This window comes from Hypanus sabinus, chromosome 1 (assembly GCF_030144855.1).
Source record: "Hypanus sabinus isolate sHypSab1 chromosome 1, sHypSab1.hap1, whole genome shotgun sequence".
Lineage (NCBI taxonomy): Eukaryota > Metazoa > Chordata > Chondrichthyes > Myliobatiformes > Dasyatidae > Hypanus > Hypanus sabinus.
Window position 1 is genome coordinate 150,587,029 of NC_082706.1, and position 19,364 is coordinate 150,606,392.

Sequence of the window (19,364 nt, forward strand, 5' to 3'; positions counted from 1 at the left end):
CACAAGTGCCCACAGATTGACTTAGTGACTAAACCAGCAGCAGGAGTGCCATCCCTGCCCCTTTTAGTTGAATTAATTAAACTTCAAACCTTTATTCAGTTTATATTAGTTAACTAATTACCTATTTACAGATTGTCAAATTGGAGTTCTACACTCATCACCTCAACTGTTTCTTTCAGTTGCTTTTGGTTTCATTCAGATCTGCCACACCCTTCTCAGGTTTTGCTCTTGGTATTGCCCCTTTTCTTTTAGCCACCTTCATTTCAAATGTAAAATAGGCCAGAAAGTCCCACTACAAGAATTTATGGTCACAGTTGGCTAACTGTTAAACTTTTTAAATGATCTTGAAATCTATGTGGGAGTACTGCTTCAAGTTCAAGTGTACAAGATAATGAGAGGCATTGATCGTGTGGATAGTCAGAGGCTTTTCCCCAGGGCTGAAATGGCTACCGCAAAAGGGCATAGTTTTAAGGTGCTTGGAAGTAGGTACAGAGGATGTGTCAGGGGTAAAATTTTTACTCAGAGTGGTGAGTGTGTGGAATGGGCTGCCAGCGGCAGTGGTGGAGGCAGAAACAAATAGGTCTTTTAAGGGACTCCTGGATAGGTACACGGAGCTTAGAAAAATAGAGGGCTATGTGTAACCTGAGGTAATTTCTAAAGTAAGTACAAGTTTGGCGCGGCATTGTGGGCCGAATGGCCTGTATTATGCTGTAGGTTTTCTGTGTTTCTAAATATCTCTGATGGATGGAAAAGAGACCCCGATGATCCTCTCAGCAGTCCTTGCAATTCTTTGGAGGGACTTGTGATCAGATGCCTTGCAATTCCCATACCAGACGGTGATGTTGCTGGTCAGGACAGTCTCAATGGTGCTCCTAGAAATATTGGTCAGAGTGAAGGGAGTAAGACTTTCTCACCTCAGTCTCCTCAGGAAATGGAGATGCTGCTGTGCTTTCTTGACAGAAGATGTGGTGTTGAGGGTCCAGGTGAGATCATCTATTATGTGCACTCCCAGAAAGTTGGTGCTCCTAACTCTGTATGGAGAAGCTGTTTATATGCACTGAGTAATGATCACCCTGCGCCATCCTGAAGTCCACAATTATCTCTTGGATCTTATCCACGATGAGGCTCAAGTTGTGCTTGTACCTTTCTATCAGCCGCTGTACCTCCTCGCTCTATGCTGTGCTTATAATCCTTCGGTAAACTACCAGGGAGAGCTTCCTTGTACTAGAGAGCTTCAACTGTAATTTGTCTTCTGTAAGGAATTCATTTTCAAAATGTAATTATAAAAATCTGCAGCTTGTATTCAAGTTGAAAAATATTTGTACTGTTATGGATTCAGCAACAATAAATATATGAGTGAGGCAGGGGTTTTTATAACAAATAGAACATTTATTAAACACTGAAAAACAAACCCCCAAAAGTAAACAAACCACTCACGTAACCAGAAGTCAGCTGCTGTGCGGCAGTTTAAACAGTTCTTAAAGCAATGAAGCTTAAACAGTTCTTAAAGCGATGTTGCAAAAACAGTTCTTCAAATTAGTATTGCAAAAGTTCAAAATGCTTACAGTCCATTTAAGGGGGAAACTTTTTAAGATGATTTAACTTCTCTTTCATGTTGTGTCACCGTGGTTCCAAATCGAACTTTTCCCATGAAGAATTTAGGAAGATGAAGAATGAAATGGCTTAAAGGCACTGACCTTTCCTTTATAAAGCTGTACTCAATCCTTTCTGCTATTCACAGGGATTAACACGAGCACAGTCAATGAATTCCTTCTGAATGAGGATCAAACAAGGTCGAACCTTTTTTACCGTCAAAATCAACTTTCCTCGATCTTTTAACTTCCGAACTCCGATCTTCACTCTCCACTGATTCTCAACTAACAGTATTATAAAGAAACTGCTGGCAATGACCTTTTAAACTTTAGGCATTAGATAAAACTTCATCTTTCAACTAAACTGCATCATAACATTAAATCACACAGTGGCATGAAGTTAGCTTGGCAAATCCAGCCACGAACTGCCCCTCCTCACAGAGAGGGGTCCTCCTTTTATACCCTGTAAAAAAAACCTGTCACATGACCTCTACTGGCAGTAAAATGATGTCACTCCACCATCACAAGACTATTACTTCAAGTCCAGTATAGCTTCAACACCTGTCACGTGTCATGGGTACGTAACAGTACTAAAACAGATTTAGACATGAGCTTTTGGAGTTATAAGATATTAGAACTCCTGAAGGATTGGTAACTGAATGTTGCTGTATTATAGTGTACATGAAATAATGCAGTGTTTCACTCTGTTTGTGGGACTTTGAGCAGGTTATAATGGGCACACAAACAAAGAATCATTTCTATTGCATGTGGAGCAGGGCCACAGACCTTTGCAGTTAATGATCTTAAGTGGCTGGAATTTTGCTAATGCTGCAGCAAAGTATTTAAGTTGCTGGCTCTTTTTATTTTCTGTGTGACTTGCACAAATAAGCACATAAACAAATCTACCTAGAAGGTTCTTAGTTCCCAAAGTCTGAGAAAAAGAACTCCTATGGTGCCCATTATTCACTAAGCTGATTGCTTGAGTACTCCTTGCTTGTTTAATGAATCATATTATCAGCTCTATTATTACCTAATTTCTAGACTAGTTAGTCAGTCTTTTTGGATTCTGAGAAAGCAGATCGTGACTTTGAGAAATGCAGTGGGAATTATTACACTGCAGAACAGTAAATGTAATTTGAGCCTAGGATTGAAATTTAATTGACTTTATGTGATGATTTTTTAAAATACATGATTTGGGATTGTATGTAAAAAGAACATTGTTGAATATACATTAATTATTACACTGAAATAGGAAAGGTGAGTTGTTATTTTTTATGAGAACAAGTAGACAGTCTTCCAACTCCATCCTAATGTCTTGGATATTTTGCCCTTTCTCGCTAAAGCAGCCAATAGCTATCCCTCCAATGCCTGATATATGCAAATCCTGACATGTAGTTAGGGCATAATTTTCTACAAGATTTCTGTGCGTTACACTTTGGGACTCGGAAAAGAACTTGGAGGCGGTAGGTTCAGGTTATGGTGCTGGCACTCAACAACTTAAAGTCCATTGGGTATCTGCCATGTGGGATTTAAACCTGCTTGGAAAATCAAATGCACTTGTGACAAAAGTTAGAGATGAGCTTTATCGAAGAAACTGTGATTTTTATATTTTGTTGGCATTTGTGAATGAGGTTCTCATAGCCAATTCACTGATCAGTGTCATTGCATTGTTGCCAAAAGTGAACAGTAGTATTTTTTCAATTATAGACCACATCAGTTTGGTTGACGCGATACAAAATTCAGCATTGTTCAGGAAGCCACATTGCTGATGGAATTAGTGCCTGCACAGCTGAAGCCTATTGAAATATACACAGAAGGCTGGCATGAAGCAACAAATAATCTGTTGGAGGAACTCAGTGCGTTGAGCAGCATCTATGCGGGAAAAGGATTTGTTGAGATTTTGGGTTGAAACTCTGAAAAATTCTGATGCAAGCTTTTGATCTGAAATGTAGCTTTTTCTTTTCCTCTCACAGATGCTGATGGAAACTGATTTAGTTGCCAATAGACTCTGCATTATGTTTGCATTTTCAAGCATGTAACACATCTGCACCAGTCATGATGGTCTGTGAGCTCGGCCCAAAGCCAAAGTACAGTTATAACTATGCGCCCATGCTCCTAGACTCTGCACATAGATTCTGACAGGCATGAAAGTGTACCAAACATACTATATCCATACAGTTCAGCCTCTTCCTGTTGGCTACCTTTCAAAGTTCTCATCAGAGTTCTCTGATACAGTACTTAGGTACGACTTTACTATGTGGCATGCCAAAACCTACCTTACCTTCTAGCCTGCTGTTGGGTGCAGACCACAAGTGCCTAACAATTTGCTGATGATACTATGGTACATTGATTGGCCTTATCTCAAATAATAATAAGGCAGCCAACAGATAAGAGACAGTGTTGTCAAGAAAATAACCTCTCCTTCAATGTCGCAAAAACAAAGGAGTTGATATGGATCACAGGAGAAATGGGGACACGCTAGCCCCTATCGACATCAGTGGATCTGGGGTTGAGAAGGTGAACAGCTTTAAGTTCCTCGTCATCCACATCACCGAGGATCTCACATAGTCTGTATGTACCGGCTGTGTTGAAAAAAAGCACAATAGCACCTCTTTCACCTCAGATGGTTAAAGAAGTTTGGTATGGGCCCCCAAATCCTAAGAACTTTCTACTAGGGCACAACTGAGAGCATCCTGACCGGCTGCATCACTGTCTGGTATGGGAACTATATCCCCCCCACCAATCACAGGACTCTGCAGAGAGTGGTGTGGACAGCCCAGTGCAGCTGTAGTTGTGAACTTCCCACTACTCAGGACATTTACAGTTGTGTAAAAAGGGCCTGAAGGATCACTGGAGACCTGAGTCACCCCAACCACAAACTGTTCCAGCTGCTACCATCCGGGAAACATTACCACAGCATAAAAGCCAGGATCAACAGGCTCCGGGACAGCTTCTTCCAGCAGGCCATCAGACTGATTAATTCATGCTGATACAATTTCTATGTTATATTGACTGTCCTGTTGCATTTATTATTAATTACTATAAATTGCACATTTAGGCGGAGACATAACACAAAAATTTTTACTCCTCACATCTATGAAGGATGTAAGTAATAAAGTCAATTAAATTCAATTCAATCTGAAGAAGTTGCTGCTGTACGTATCAATATGCCAGTGAAGTTACTGCAAGCAATATTTTCATTGTACCTGTACCTCACCATAAGTATGCAGGTGACAACTTGACTTAATCTAACCTCTAAATTATGTACTGTGTCACTATAGGAGCTGGTGGCTGCAAATGTGACACTAAGAGAGTGTCTTTGTCTTCATGCTCTTGCACTTCTCTAGTGCCATTTGGCTGTTTGTGATTTTCTGAATACTCTATGGTAGAATTGTGGAGAGAGAGATGAAGAAGGTAAGAGATTCATGCATACTCATCCACAGTTTGTAACTCAGAAAGGATTGTGGGATGAGGAGAAAGTGGTACATGAGAAGGAGATGGGTTTTGAAAATATTGTTGTATTTCAAGATTTCAGTCCCACAAATTTATTTCCATTATTCGTAGTTATCTGGGTTAGTTTTCACTGCAGAATAGTTGTTAATTTCTGCTGTCACCACAGTGACCCTTGCTGTTAAAGAATGGAAGCTGGCACTAAACAGTGTAAATTGGCTTTCAAAGGCATAATACTTGGCTCTTTGCTGAGGATAGACAGTGAAAGGCAAGGTTAGCTTTATCTAAATACAGTTCATGTGATAATTAAACACTGAAGACAGAGCTGATGTGCTGCCTGTCTATGAAGCAAAGAGTATTGTTAACTGCACTTCATGCTCTCTCGATCTATTCTGCTGGGCGAACAAATTTAGGAAGTCTTAAGTATCTTAGTACTTAACTAGTGTGAGACCAAAGAGTAATAATAATCAACGTAACACTCACAAAATGCTGGAGGAACTTAGCAGTCATGCAGCATCTATGGAGGAAAATGAACACTTGAGGTTTTGGGCCAAGACCCTTCATCTGGAATCTAATAAGAAAGCATTACCTTCCTCTGTTCCCAGCTTCCTTCCCTTTAATCCACCTCGCCTCATCTCACCTATCACCTGCCAGCATGTACTCCCAATCTCTCCCCACCCCCCATCCACCTTCCTATTCGGACTTCTACTCCCTTTCTTTTGATGAAGGCACAAAACGTCAACTGCTTACTCCCCTCTGTAGGTGCTGCCTGACCCGCTGAGTTTCTCCAGCATTTTGTGTGGATTCTTCAATGAAGAGATACTGTAGGAAAAAAGAAGTTATCTTTCTATATCATCAGAAAGAAGAGATTCAGAAGATGTTGCAAAGCCATATGTATAAGTGAGCCAAAGCAAAGCACACAAAGGAAAGCCTTGTCATGAGAACATCTGTAAATAGCAACAGAAATGCGAGTGCTTTGAAAGAAAAGCAATAAATATTATTGTGTAGGATTAAAAATCTTTTCCATAAGTTGCATCCTAGAGACTACAGAGTCACTTAAATGGCCTATGTGCATCAGAATTATACAATTGTAATTAAACAGAATCTGCTTAGAAAACCACAGTTTTCTGTTTCACAGTATGTTTACCCATTTTGGAGAAGGAATGAAGGAACTTGATGAAGGTATAATCTGTCTGAATACAAGCAGGATAAAGAATTAACTCTTCTTAATTATTCTCAATGAATATGTATTTTTAGATGATAATAACATCAGTATGATTAGCAACACAAGCCACACCTACCTCAAATGAAATATTACCATCCAACAATCACACTCAGTTTATCGGAAGATTTAAACTGTAGTAAAGGAATGAGAATATCTAAAGTAAACAACACGATTTGCTGGACATCTCACATAAAGTTGAAACTGCTAGAAATATTCAGCCTGAAAGAGAGTTAACATTTCAGGTTAACGATTTTTCATCAGAAAGATCTAATGATTGACCTGAAATATTAACTCTGCTTTAATAAAGTTACCTAAACTCAGCTTGAGCCTTTCCACTAATTATTTACATTGAATGAAGTAAGAACAGGGAAGTAAGATACAGTTTGGTGATCTTACAACTTCATTCAGAAGGAAAATCTACACTAGTTTTAAGACCATCTCTTCTGATGCAGGAACTCGGAAATGTTAACTATTTTTCTTTTCACAGATTTTCTCTGACCTTCTGCATGTTCCAGTATTTTCTATTTTAATTTCATACTTTCTAGCCTCTTCTTTTTTTTTCAATTTTATTTACACTTTCTAAGAGTATGTAGATGGCTTGTGAATGGCTAGTGTAAGTTACTGATTGAATAATTTTGAAATAGCTTTTAAAGTTAATTAATATTTGTTTGGGCACATTTCATATTAGCTTTGAAAAAAATAGCAGGGCTTACCTTTGAGAGCAGAAACGTGTGGTGTTTCAGTCTATGGTAGGGTCATGGACAGTTCAATGAATTAAAAATTAGACAATGTTAACTTAAAGAGTTTTCAAGACAGCAATAGATCATTCAACCTAGTTGATCTTTGCCAGTACATATGATATATCCAACTTATTGCAATCTTACTTCACAAACATGCTTCATTTAATTTGCAATTCACATTATGACACAAAGCTATGCTCAAACATCTGTCTTCCAGCTTATCATATAGCTCATCATTTCCCACAGGAAGTCAACACTGAGCCCAGCAATCTCTCTTCATGCAGTTCTACTGCCTGTTATTTAAACATTTTATTTGGGGATTACTGTAGCAATTTCACAGAGTTTATCTCGGGTGCACTGGAGAATCAATGCAGAGGATTATTCTTTGATCATATAAAGATTATAGTTTTTCTGCAGTGTAGAAAAGAATGGAGACAAGTAAAATTGATCCTTAAGTGATTGATTCTTAAGCAATATAACATCTGCAGTTTACAGAGTTTTTCAGAGATGAATTGACTTTTATTATTAAATTGCTTTGGGACTTGGTTCCCTTTCAATAGCTCCAATTCTGAAGTCACTGAATTCCAAACTGCCATTGCCAGGGCCAGGCCCAATGAAAACTGAAAGAACATCTGATATTCCACTTGAGTAGTCTACAATCTAATCAAAGTTCTAAGTAAATTTATTATCTAAGTACATATATGTTACAATATACAACCATGAGATTCATTTTCTTGTGGGCATTCACAATAAATACAAAGAAACACAATAGTATTACTGAAAAACCATACACGACAGTGATGCACTGACAACTCGTGCAAAAGGCAATGGACTGTTCAAATACAAAAAGAGAAAAAAGCTGAATCTGCTCAAACACAGAAAATAGAGGTGTCTGCATGCCTTCTTTGTAATGGCAGTTATATACTGGACCTAAGGCAGATCCTCTTGTTGTGAACTACATATACCTGTCTGGTCACTCCCCCTGCTGACTGCTCCTGTGGCTCCTCCCATAGACCCCGGTATTAAGGCGATTGAGGCCTGAGCCCGGCCTCTCTGTCTCCAGGATGTAGTATGGTGGTCAACCACTGCTTGTTCTTTCTTCCAGTCAATAAAAGCCAATATCTTGCCTTCACGTCTCAGAGAGAGTTATTGATGGTGCATCACCTCTGAATTGATAACTCCGAGAAACCCTCTCCACCTCTGATCCTCTGATGAGGACTGGCTCAAGGACCTCCGGTTTCCTCTCCTGAAGTCAATAATCAGCTCTTTGGTCATGCTGACATTGAGTGAGAGGATATTGTTGTGGCACCATCCAGCTAGATTTTCATTCTCCCTTCTATATGCTGCTTGCAGTAGGATTTGGACCAGCTGGAAAAATGGGCAGAAAAATGGTAGAAGGAGTTTAATGCAGACAAGTATGAGGCATGTACTGCAGCAGGACCAAGCAGGGTAGGCCTTATACAGTGAATGGCTGAGCACTGAGGACAAACACAAGGAGTCCTGACGAAGGGTCTCGGCCCAAAACGTCGACAGTGCTTTTTCCTATAAATGCTGCCTGGCCTGCTGCGTTCTACCAGCATTTTGTGTGTGTTGCCAGAGCACTGAGGAGTTCAGTAGAACAAAGCAACCTGGGAATACAGGTCCATAATTCATTGAAAATGGCGTCACAGGTAGACAGCATCATGAAAAGGCACAATGGCCTTCAGAGATCAATATATTGTGTACAGGAAATGGGATGTTATGTTGATGTTGTGTAACACATTGGTGAGGCATAATTCGGAGTATTATGTGCAGCTTTGGTCACCTACCTAGAAGTAGGATGTAAATAAGGCTGAAAGAGTACTGAGAAAATTCATAACAATGTTGCCGAGACGAGAGGGCCTGAGCTATAAGGAAAGATTGAATGTTAGAAATTTATTCTCTAGAACGTAGGAGATTGAGGGGAGATTTGATAGGGATATACAAAATTATGAGGTTTATAGACAGGGTAAATATAAACAAGCTGTTCCTATTGAGATTGGTTGAATCTACAATTGAGGTCATGGGTTAAAGTGAAATGTTTAAGAGGAAATTTCTTCCCTCCAGATGGTGTGAGTGTGGAATGATTTGCCAGCGCAAGTGGTAAATGCAATCTCAATTTCAACGTTTAAGAGAAGTTTGGGTATGTACCTGGATAGGAAAAGTATGGACGACTACGGTCTGGGTGCAGAGCAATGGGACTCGGCAGTTTAATTGGTTCTGTATGGACTAGATGGGCTGAAGGGCCTGGTCCTTATACTGTAGTTTTCAAAAAAAGCAGTAAATGGCGAGAACATGAGATGAAGATTCCTTGAAAGTGAGTCAATAGTTAGTGGGAACAGTTCAGTGATGGGGCAAGTGAAGTTGAGTGAAGTAATCTCACTGGTTTACGAGCCTGATTTTTGAGGGGTAATAACTGTTCCTGAAGCTGCTGTTGTAAATCCTGAGGCTTCTGTACTTGATAGCAGCAGTGAGGAGAGAGCATGAGCTGGGTGGTGGTGGTCTTTGATGATGGGTGCTGCTTTCCTGGGCCAGCACTTCAAGGCGATGTTTTCATTGGTGGGCAGCACTTCACCATGATGGACTGGGCCACATCTACTACTTTCTGTCGGATTTTCCACTCAGCTATTGCTGAGCCACAAACATCTGTTTATTGGCATTAGTATCGGTTTAATGCACCAAGGTACAGTGAAAAGCATGTCTTGTCAACTGGTTATACAGATTAAAGTATTACACAGAGCTGAAATAAAGTAAAATAAATTGTAAAGGAATATAGTATCAAAGCTACTGAAAGAATGCAGTGTATGTAAAGTTCAAGATCACAATCAGGTAGACTGTGAGGACAAGAGTCCATGTTATCAGTCATAATTTTATGGAAGAAAACTTGTAATGAAAAGTCACAAGTATGGTTTGTACAAGAGAGGTATTTTTTAGTTTGCTGTTGTATTCCAGGTTCATTTTCTCTGGCCTTTCTTTTACATTTATTACTCTGAATTTTGTCATCACTGCTATTTTCTTTCCTCATGTTTCCCCACCTGGTTTAATCCTGCCTCTGAACATGTAATTTCAGAGAGGTGCCATTGGTGTACCTCAGAAAAGAGAACGCTAGAGACAACATTGTTGCATGCCATGTTTTCCCAGGGTCAAAATGTCTAAAGCTGGACGGCGGCATTTAAAGTGGAGGGGGGGGGGGGAGTGTGAGTTCACATGACAAGTTTTTTTACACAGATGTTAGTGGGTGCCTGAACTGTGCTGCCAAGGGTGATCGTATAGGCCAGTATGATAGAGGTGTATAAGAGGCTCTTAGGCAGGTACACAAATGTGCAGAAACTCGAGGGATACGGACATTGTGTAATCAGAAGGGATTAGTTTAGTTAGACATTGAATTACTCGTTAAATTAATTTAGCATAACATCACCAGCTGAAGGGCTTTTTCCTCTGCTGATCTATGTTCTATGTTTTATATATCATATTATAGAACTTAACATGGGCGTACTGTATAGACTGTTGTATGATGACAATGAGTGAGGTTAGTCATTCACTGAGTTAATAGCTTTAAGTGGCTGTTTCATCTGAGTGACTTGTTGCTGCAGTTGACTGACAAATGTTGCCAGCTGGCATCCTGGTAAAGAAGATCCAGTCTCTTTGAAGACTGATGTAACTTGCATCTGGTTGGTAGGTTGCAGCCGGATCCTAATTGCCCAAAGTCAGCCCACAAACACCGGGCTGCTGGAATATCAGGCAGTTCAGTCAGGCTTCAGACCAAAAGATCTGTCCTGGGCCCAGCACCTAAATGTCATCCCAAAGAAGGCACAACAGCACCTCTGCTTCCTCAGAAGTTTGTGTATGTTTGATATGTCATCATGAATGTTGGCAGTCTTCTATAGATGCACATTGGAGAGTTTCCTAACTGGTTGCATCATCGCCTGGTGTGGAAAGGATACAGAAAATGTATCCAGGTTACAGGCCAGGATACAGAAAATGGCAGATATAGCTGTGTCCATCATATGCAAAGCCCTTTCCACTATTGAGTACAAATGCAGTACATGGAGTGCTGCCACAAGAAAGCAGCATCCATCATCAAAGATCCCCACCATCCAAGCCATGCCCTCTTCTCACTACTACCATCTGGCAAGAGATACCGAGTCCTTAGGTTTAGGAACACAACCATCAGGCTCCTGAACCAGTGTGGATAACTTCATTCACCACTACTCTGAACTGATTGTGTGTGTGAACTACACACTCACTTTTACAACTTATGGTCTCAGTATTCCTTTTGCTTCTATAAAATGCTCTTCAGTCCATGAGTCCTGATGAAGGGTCTCAGCCCAAACAATCGACTCTTCGCTCTTTTCCATAGATGCTGCCTGGCCTGCTGAATTCCTCCATCATTTTGTGTGTGTTGCTTATTTTTTCTTTGCACAGTTTGTTTTTTTTTTATTGTTAGTTAGTCTTTGATTATGTATAGTGTTCTTGCATTTCTTTTTTCCTGTAAATGCCTGCAAAAAAGTAAATTTCAAAGTAGTTTATGGTAACATATGCACACTTTGATAATAAATTTACTTTGAACATTGAACTTTGAAATGGAGGTGAGTTTCTTGTGGGCTTTCATGGGTGTTGCTAACATTCTTGAAATAACATTTTTAAAAATATACATTTCTGGTTCACACCAGGGCAGGTTTCCTTCAGCTATCGATGCCATAGCTCTGGAATTCAATCCCTTACTCTCTGTCTATCTCCATCCTCCTGTAACGAGCTCTGTAAAACTTACCTTAACCTTTCTAAGCATGTGGCTCATTGCAAATTTTTATTGGGTAACAATCAGGCAAAATTGATTTGGATGTTTCCTGCTAAAGGAAGTTGATGCTGCAACTTGTGCGATCGTTTTCTTTCAGCTGCTCCAGTACAATTGCAAGTTCAGTTCATTGTCATTCAACCATATACGTGTATACCACTAAACAAAACAACGTTCCTCCAGACCAAGGTGCACAACACAGTATATATAACTCACATACATAGCATATAAAGTGATTCAACCATGCGTAACTTAACAAATTATGAGATGCATTTACAACACAAGTTAAAAACAATCTAACTCTTCATTCATGATGAGACCTGTGTGGTGTCAGTAGTCTTACGGCCTGGGGGTAGAAGCTGCTTTCCATCCTAACAGTTCTGGTCTTAATTCTATGATACCTTCTGCCTGATGGTAGGGGGCCAAAAAGATTTTTGAAGAGATGGAAGGGATCATTGACAGTGCTAAGGGGCCTGTGTACGCGGGTCTCCTGATAAATATCTCTGATGGGTGGGAAGAGAGATCTCCATGGTCTTCTCAGTGGGCTTCGCAGTACTTGCCTTGCAATTCTTGTACCAGCTGGTCAGGTCCTGTAACAATTTGTTAGAATGGGAGTGTGGGGAGCCTTGCTTGCCTCAATCTCCTGAGGAAGTAAAGACACTGCTGTGTCTTCCTGACCAAAGAGGTGGTGATGAAGGACAAGGTGAAACTGTCCGTTATGTGCACTCCCAGAAACTGGGCGCTCCTAACTCTCTTCACGAGGAGCCATTGCAGTGAGGAGTGGTCAGCCTACACCTTCTTAAAGTCCACATTCATCTCTTTGGTCTAGTCTATGATGAGACTCAAGTTGTTGTTCTCACACTATTCTACCAGCCACTCTCCCTCCTCTTTGCAAGCCCCCCTTGTCATCATTGTTGATGAGGCCAACCTCTATTGTGTTGCCGGTGAACTTGACGATTTGGTCCGAGCTGGATCTAGCAGTGTTGTCACTGTAAAAAGCAGTGGGCGCCTCTGGGGAGTGCCGCTGCTCAATGTGAGAGAGCGAGAAATATCTCTGTTTATTAAGTTAGAATTAATAAAACAAAGCAAGAGAATATATCCCTTTCCTTTTTGTTGTTTTAGTTGGGCCTCCATAAAGAACATTTCAAAAAAGAACATTGCCTTTGAGGGAAAAAAATAATTAGAGCATGACTTTTAACTACAGATTGAATAAATATTGAAAAAAAATTAACACATCAGTGATGTTAACAAGTAAGTCCAATTAGTGAAACAGGTAGTAAATGTTGTGGTTCTCACCCAACATAAAACCCCTTTCTGTTTTCAGTAATCACATGATGGATCTGGTTTTCACTCTGGCCGAAAAAGTTAGAACTGGTGGCAGATGGCTTGCAACACATGTTGTTTAAACATGACATCAACGTTATCTGCCTAATGTTTAAAGGCCAAAATTACTACCCAGGATAATAAGAAATTAGTCAAATTCAGGCAAATTTCGGGCCAGTTCTGCGACATGAAGCAGCAAAAAAAAAGGATAAAGGAAATTAAATGCTATTCGGTTAACAAGGAATCTGATAAATCTGATAATACCTGATAGTACAATATTCACAAAATGATCAATGTTTAAAAAATATACACCTTGACTTTCATTTTAGAAATTTACATTTGGTCCCGCTTTGTTAAAAAAAATGCTTTTCTCCAGTCTCCACCACATTACACACACACATTACACACACACACACACACACACACACACACACACACACACACACACACACACACACACACACACACACACACACACACACACACACACACACACACACACACACACACACACACACACACACACACCAGGCTTTTTCTGATTTATTTGCCAAAGCTTACCGTCATGCAGCGTGCTGTCACTCTAACCAAAAAGAATGTGAAGGCAATGGGCTGCAATTTTCTGATTGTTAAACTCACACCCCTTGTTTTTTTTTCCATCCCAGTAACATGCCTATCCCAGTGTGCAAAGTCAGTTCCGGTGGACTGGGCAGATGAGATCCAATGGACAGGAAGTCGGTTCATTATATGGCTTTGATACCCTTTTGTATTGAAGACAGTAGATTAAGGCCCAAGGCCATGGGGCAGAACAACACCAGCGTTAAACTGAATTAAAGCCGTGGTATGGTGTAGCAATCGGGTGATGATGTTAAATTGAGTTTTAAAAGCTTGTAGACGTTAGGGATTTCAAAGCAACTGGAAACTGATGGAGTGAGATTGTACACTTGATTAATACTTCAGCAGATTCTATTTTCTGTTCATTTACCACTCAACAATACTTTCCTCAGTACTACAAGATGAATACTCCCTGGACACGGTATAATTGAACTGCGACTAGGTGTTATTTCCAGAAACACTCACATGGAATTGCATCACGCTATTGGAGCTATGTATACTGACAATGTAAAGTGCAAGAGAGAGTGGCAAGGGATAGCAGCATTGCGCTATCAAGGAACTGTTATTTTCACCAAGTTTACTAGTGTCATTGATGAATTGGAATAGGATAGCAAACTATCTTGGGAACCTAATTTTAATTGATCAGCTCATAGACCATGCATTTCGTACATTGCCTGAATTGATATGTTCTTTAGAGTGAATATTGTCAATATTAAAGCAGAAGACAATAGAATTCCATTATTTTTGTTTTTGCAGTTTGTTGTCTTTGCACACTGTTTGAACACCGAAGTTCATGCAATCTTTCATTGATTCTATTTCATTATTATTCTATTATAGATTTATTGAATATACCTACAAGAAAATGAATCTCAAAGTTGTATATGCTGATATATATGTACTTTGATAATAAATTGACTTTGAAACTTGAACTTTAATAAGTTCCAAAAAGGATACATAATGTGAGCATACAATTGCTGCAGCTCCAGTTGGTGATTGAGCCAGATGTTAAATAGTGTTGAGTAACAACCACAAGTTAATACTGCAGTGGTCTGCTTGATAAGGAGGCAAGTAGATTGTGTCAGAAACAATTGACAGAAAATGAGACTTCACTTAAAACTACTCTGCTATGGATCCAGAGATATTAGAGTAAACCGGGTGGGGGGGGGGAAGGGTACAGTGAATCAAAAGTAACAAATACAGTTGACTCTCCTTATTCACGGGTTCCGCTTGCGCAGATTTAACTAACCGCGGATCGGGAAAACCTGAAGTTCTCTCTCCAGCACTCGTCGTTTGAGCATTGTTTGCCTCGCGTCTTGTGTTGTGAGTGAGAGCAAGGTGTTTAAGGCTAGTAAGGAATGGCTGACTAGCTATGTAAAGTGCTACAGCCTCAAGAACCTACAGATCATGGGAAAATCGGGATTGGCTGATGCTGAGGCGGCATCAACATTCCCAGAAGAGTTATGATGGTTGTGTCTGTACTGAACATGTACAGACTTTTTTTTCTTGTCAGTATTCCCTAAACAATACAGTATAACAACTATTTACATAGTATTTACATTGTATTAGGTATTATAAGTATTCTAGAGATGATTTAAAGTATATGGGAGGATGTGCATAGTTTATATGCAAATACTATGCCATTTTATATAAGAGACTTGAGCATCCACGTTTTTTGGTATCCGCAGTGGGTTCCAGAACGAGTCCCCTGCGGATAAGGAGGGCCAACTATACAACTACCCATGTAGTAGCAAACCATGAAAAAGGCCAGCCTTGAAAAAGAAGGACTGGCTGAAAAAAATCAAGCTAGATTGAATGAAGGTCTTCTGTGCTGTTGCTTCACATCTGCACCATGAGAGGTATGATGATGTGTTCAGACACTCCACAGATCAGCTGAATCTTTCATCAGTCTGATCTTGCAAACTGAGGTTTCCCATTGTAGCCTACTGTTCCATTCCTCAGTGATAGCACTACTAATCTTGGGCATCATTTCCAAGTTTGCCAACGACACAAGATGTGGATCTGCAGTGAATTGCAATACACTTCACGCTATAAAGGGGTTGATGAAATGGGTGGATATAAAGTACATTTAATTAAATTCTAAGAATTGTAAATTATTTAAAGGGCTTTACGAACAGGGAGATTTAGTGGTATTTTTAAAGTGTTCATTGAAATTAGCGGCTCAAGATGAGAAAGGAATCTGAAAAACTTACAGGATCTTTGGCTTTATACAGGACAAGAACAGGAATGATATATCTACATGAAAGACCAACTAGGTAATCATATTAAGACCAGTTCTGATCTGATACGTTAAGAAAGATATAAAGGTTTCCTAAGGGTGCAGTTGAGTTCTGCTAAACTACTTCCAGGGATGACAGAATTTAGCTACATATCTGGATGGACTTACAGAAGCTGCTGATGTTCTTCTTTGGAATAAAAGATGTTGCAAGGGATTTGATGGAGGATTTTAAAATCATGGAGGCTCTTGGAAGTGCAGATAGGAGAAACTGTTTAAATTAGTGAAAGAGTCAAGAAGGAACATAGAATGAAGGTGATTGGCAAGGTAATCAAAGATTAACAATAGACATTAGCTTTATTAGTCACATGAAACATGCAGTGAAATGCATCTTTTGCGTTAATTCAAATCTGGGAAGATTGTATTGGATGGTTTACAAGTTGCAGTCGTGGATAAGGACTGTTCAGAAATCTGATGGTGGAGAGGAAAAAGCTGTTCCTGAATCATTGAACATGGTTCTTCAATATCCTCTACCTCCTACCTCATGGTAGTAATGAGAAGAGAAGGTGGTGAGGGTCTTTAGTGATGGATGCCACCCTCTTGAGGCATTGCCTAATTAACCTACTGAATGTTGAAAGGACTAGATAGCGTGGATGTGGAGAGGATGTTTCATATGGTGAGGGTATGCAGAACTCGAGGGCACTGCCTCAAAATTGAGGGGCAACCCTTTAGAATAGAGGTAAGGACAAATTTTTTTTTAAGCCAGAGTAGTAAATCTAGAGAACGCTCTGCCACAGACTGTGGTGGAGGCCAAGTATGTGAGTATATGTAAGGTAGAAGTTAATCACTTCCTGATCGGTGAGGGTATCAAAGGATATGGTGAGAAAGCAGGTATATGGGGTTGGGTGGGATCCAGGATCAGCCAAGATAGAATTGTGGAGCAGACTTGATGGGCTGAATGGCCTAATTCTACTCCTACATCTTACATTCTTATAGTCAAAGATGTCCTCAGGTCTGGAAGGTCGTGTCCGTGATGGAGCTAGCTGAGTCTACAATCTCTGCAGCTTCTTGCAATCCTGTACATTGGAGTTTTCAGACCTGGCTCTGATACAGCCAGTCAGAATGTTCTTCAACAAACAGTGCCTATAAAAAGTATTCTCCGACCCCCACCCCCCACCCCATCATGGAAGATTTCATGTTGGATTGTTTTACAACATTGAATCACAGTGGATTTAATTTGGCTTTTTTTTCTGACAGTTATCAACAGAAAAAGACTCTTTTCTGTCAAAGTGAAAAACAATCTCTACAAAGTGATCCAAATTAATTCCAAATATAAAATACAAAATGATTGACTGCAGAGATATGCACCCCCTTTAATATGACACACCAGATCATCATGGTGTTGCCAATTGGTTTTAGAAGCCACATAATTAATTAAATGGGGGTCACCTGTGTGCAGTCAAGGTGTTTCAATTGATTGCAGTAAAAATACACCTGTAGCTGGAAGGTCTCACTGCTGTTGAGTCTGTGTCCTGGTAAAAACTACACCATGTAAGCAAAAAGGTTATTGAACAGCTAAAGTCAGGAGATGGATACAGGAAAATTTCCAAGTCACTGAATATCCATTGGAGTACATTTAAGTTGATCGTCAAGAAATGGAAAGAATATGGTACAGCTGTAAATCAGAAACAGTGACTGCAAGAAGGGGACTAGTGAAGAAGCCACCAAGAGAACTATGGCACTCGAGGAGTTACAAGCTTCAGTAGTGAAGATGGGAGACACTGCACCACATGGGTGCTTCACCAGTCACAGCTTAATGAGAGAGTGGTAAAGAGAAAGACACTTTAAAAAAAAACTCACATGAAATCTCAGCTTGAGTTTGCCAGAAGGCATGTGGGAGACTCTGAAATCAGCTAGAAGAAGGTTCTCTGGTCTGATGAAACCACAATTGAGCTTTTTGGCCATCAGACTAGAGCTATGTTTGGTGTAAGCCAAACACCACATCTCATCAAAATCACACCATCCTTGCTACAAAGCATGGTGGTGGCTGCCTCATCCCATGGAGATGCTTCTCTGTAGCAGGCCCTGGAAGGCTTGTGAAGGTAGAAGGTAAAATGAATGCAGCAAAATACAGGGAAATCCTGGAGAGAAACCCAACACAGTCTGCAAGAGAATTATGATGTGGGAGATTTTTTTCCCAGCAAGACAATGGCCCCAAGCATAAAGCCAAAATTACACACTAATGGCTTTAAAACAGTAAAGTTAATGTCCTGGAGTGGCCAATTCAGAGTCTGGACCTCAAACCAATCTAGAATTTGTGGCTGGACTTGAAAAGGGCTGTTCACTCACAATCCCCATGCAATCTGACAGAGCTTGAGCAGTTTTGTAAGTAAGAATGTGGAGAAATTGCAGTGTCCAGATGTGCAAAGCTGATGGTGTCCTATCCACACAGACTCAAGGCTGTAATAGCTGCCAAAGGTACATCTACTACTAACTTGAAGAGGGTGAGTAATTATGCAATTCATTGTTTTGTGTTTAATAATTGTAATAAATTTAGACCAATTTGTAGAAAATAGTTTTCGCTTTGACACGAAAGAGTCTTTATCAATCGGTGTCAAAAACACTAAATTAAATCCACTGGACTTAATGTCATAAAACAATATAACATGAAAACTTCCAAGGGGGATGAATACCTTTTATAGGCATTGTACATCTATAGCAGGCTTTCTTAACCTGAGGTCAAGATGGGGAAAAATTTACATCTTTATTTTCACTAACCTCTAACTGAAATTTAGTATTTGCTTTAATAATGAATGTGGGCAACAAACCACAGTAGTATTAGCAGTATCTGTGAATTTGTATTTTATACAGTACTTTGATAACTGTATTTCAATATAATTGGTTTATTTTGTAATCCTATGCATTTTATTTTGTATATTTAAATACATTATTCTGAAAAGGCAGTTGTAGGCTTCATACCGGACTGCTAAAGTGGCCCATGGCATAATAAAGTTTAACAACCCCTGATCGAAAGGGATTTGCATTAGTCTTTGACATACCTCTCTCTTCAAAACCGCTAACAAAATAGAGCTTCTGAGATGTGTGATTGCATCAATGTGATGGGCCCATGATAGATCCTCTGAGATGTTGTCACCCATGAACTTCAAGTGTTCTCCCTTTCCACCAATGACCCTCCATGAGGACAGGTGTATGTTCCCCTGGCTTCCCTTCCTAAACTTCACAACCAAGTTCCTGATTTTGCTGATGTTGTTTAAGAGTTATTGTTGTAACATCAGCCCTTCAACTGATCTCTCTCACTCCTGTATGTCTCTGCATTGCTATCTGGGAATTTACTAACAGCAGCAGTATCATC

At 39.9% G+C, this 19,364-nt stretch overlaps 1 protein-coding gene and 1 long non-coding RNA gene across 3 annotated transcripts in view; one reads left to right on the top strand and one right to left on the bottom strand.

Annotated features, from left to right (window-relative positions):
* The window catches only part of LOC132399092 (uncharacterized), a 55,235-nt gene extending 48,756 nt beyond the window's left edge, over positions 1-6,479 (bottom strand). Inside the window, exons 1-2 of one of the 2 annotated variants that reach the window (XR_009513869.1) lie at positions 6,344-6,479; positions 915-1,252 (exon numbers count right to left, since the gene is read on the bottom strand). This is a non-coding gene — a long non-coding RNA (uncharacterized LOC132399092). The remainder of the gene's footprint in view (positions 1-914; positions 1,253-6,343) is intronic. The other variant, XR_009513866.1, reaches the window with a different exon arrangement.
* The window catches only part of LOC132399067 (matrix metalloproteinase-16-like), a 204,003-nt gene that overhangs the window by 83,274 nt on the left and 101,365 nt on the right, over positions 1-19,364 (top strand). The window lies entirely within an intron of this gene.